We start from the raw sequence: 2936 nt of genomic DNA, 5'->3' as shown, positions 1-2936 counted from the left end.
GGTAGCCAACTCCATCAAAATATTAAATGTGTACCCAACTCAATTAACGATTAATCAACCAATTACTCCATGGGATAACTTGGATCTAGCAGTTGATTTTGTAAATGCACCCAAGAAAGATAATGTACACTCTACATTATTAAAACAGTTAACACTGTGAAGCATCACTGAAAGTACTCAGAGTATGGGTAACGATGTGTATCAGTGCTATACCGACGGTTCTGTAGAAGAAGGTGGACGATGTACCGGATGTGCATGTAATATATTTGAACAATCTTCTCTCTTACATACATGAATGAAGCGCTATGCTAAACTGTGTAATTACTATTTGAGTACTGGAACACTTGATGATATATTGAACTTGTACCCTAGATTGACGATGTAACGTATCAATTATACAATGAATGTATGTGATGTAACTCTATAACCTGAGCTTGTGAAAGCACCTTAATCACCTTCAGTGATTAAGTGCTTAATTGCACACTAGTTTCTCTATCAGTTATCTCACCTTGTCAGAGTAAAAGAGACAAATATATGTGTATGTATGTGTTCAGAATTCAATTTCACCTTTGTAAATGCACGTTAATGACACTATGTAAAAGACACATCGAACACTTTATGTAGGGCATACGTAAATCTGTGTATTTATGTATTTACGTATGTAGCTATGTAGCTTAGCCTAGCATTTTAAAAACACTACAATCACCTTATGTGGTTGATTGTTCAATAAATCCCTGAACTATATGTTTAACAAATCTCTAACCCTATCAATGGAGTTAGTTTAGTTCTTATATTATGCACCCTATACCCATCTTGTGGGCGGTAGTGGAAAGGGTTAGAGTCCATGGCGGACTGAAGAAAATGTATATATGATGGTTAGCATTGTTAATGTGTGGCCACGTCTGTGGTAGAAAATAATACAAAAAAATCAAATAAAGGTATTATTGAAACTTTATACGAAAACATTAAATCCTAAATATATCTTTAATATTATACTTGAAATATGGTATACTTTGCTCTCTCCATCGTACTTCTGCACCTGCTGGCAAGTGGTTCGGTGCAGTGTGCAGGTGATGTTCATTACTGGGTGAGCTGGCAAGTGGTGCTCACCTGCCAGCTCACCCAACGAAAATTTGGTTTTTAATACACTTACACATTTATTGGGTCTTTCCTTCACCTTCATTCAAGCACTAGGGTATTACAGTAAGTGTTTTAATTATAATATTTATTAACGTTATTATTTTTAATTTTTATTATTATTAGTATTATTATTAACAGGAGAGGATCGAGTGTGTGTGTGTGTGTGGGGGGGGGGGAATAATGGTACACATGTCCACATCCCAATGCCCGCCCTTCCAGGACTGGGGGTGCGGGGGTGTACAATAAACTATACCCACATCCGGCGGCAGCTTGTCGAAGGCGGAAGTGTAGCCTAGAGAATTTGTCATGATAATTAGTGATGACTCTTATTTTGATTATGGGTCTGTAATCCAGTTAAGCTTTTATTCTTAATTTATATTACAATGCTGGTAAAATACACTTCTTGATGATGAGTATGGAGTACAAATGAACTCATTGTGTACCCAAGTTCAAGTTCAAGTATGTTTATTGAGATAAGCAATAAATAAATCTCAAAGGGATAGAGTAGCTTAGGCTATTTCAACCCCCCTCTAATTCAAGTCCCTCAAGGGGCGCACAAATACTGTGACTACAAATAGACAAATAACATTACAAGAATCCAAACAAGAATTGTGAACCCTATACTCACAGGATGAATATAGGGTACACAATAAACTACCACTCACATCATGGGTATGGGTTGCACAAGAAACTATCGCGCAGAGGATGAATATGGAGAGCAAAGTAAACAAAGATTCACACGATGAGAAAGGGTTGCGCAATGTCCTATGACTCACAGAATGAGTATTAGCTGCACAATAAACTACAGGTCACAGGATAAGTATGGGTTGCACAATAAATTACAGGTCACAGGATGGGTATGGGCTGCACAAACTACCGGTAACAGGATGAGTATGGGATGCACAATAAATTACGGGTCACAGGATGAGTATGGGTTGCACAAACTACTGGTAACAAGATGAGTATGGGATGCACAATAAATTACCGCACAGAGGATGAGTATAGGGTGCACAAACTGGTTGGGTAAATGGAAATGGTTGGGTACATTTCCTTTCACCTAATGCGACTATTCATGTGTCCAGACACCGGCGATTGTGTGGTATTAGCTATTTATTTAACCATAACTTTACATTCATTTAATATTTATATTAAGATATGTTTTCCTTGAAATGTAGTTACATTATCGTCTACATGGCTTTATTCTGACATAAAGACCTATGGCGTTACTTTGCATATATGCAAAGTAATTATAAAATTGATTGGCTTGTGTGGAGGCCTTCACACTCCCTGAGCGAGCCATCAAGTAACTATAAAAAGGCATATATCTTAACTTTCAATTCAGTTATATTTATGCCAAAGTATTAACATGCAGCTTATATTTATGTCTTTATGATGACATAGAAAACTTCGTTTATTACAATATCTAGATTAAATTAACATTGATCTTCGGAAGGTCATAGTTCCCATATCGGTAAGGAGAGCGTCGGCCATGAAGCCTTGTTTAAAGTATGAATATTTTTCCTCTCTAATAAGGTATAATCTCTGTGATGGATTCACAAAAACTATTTTATATCTGCCTTTCTGATAACATATACAAATATAATCTTTATTTGTGAATATTTGTTAATTAAGCAATATATCAGAGGGCGTGTAGGGTTCGGTGTTCAATGAACGAAAAGGACTGGATCACTGTGTACAGGAGGCTGATATGGCAGCAAACACTCTCCTGGCGACCATATTTCTTGGATAAGTCGCTCCACACAATTGTCGCTTGGACCGTCGACTTCCTATGGCGT

The sequence above is a fragment of the Procambarus clarkii genome, chromosome 35 (assembly GCF_040958095.1).
Source record: "Procambarus clarkii isolate CNS0578487 chromosome 35, FALCON_Pclarkii_2.0, whole genome shotgun sequence".
Lineage (NCBI taxonomy): Eukaryota > Metazoa > Arthropoda > Malacostraca > Decapoda > Cambaridae > Procambarus > Procambarus clarkii.
This window is presented reverse-complemented; position numbering follows the sequence as displayed.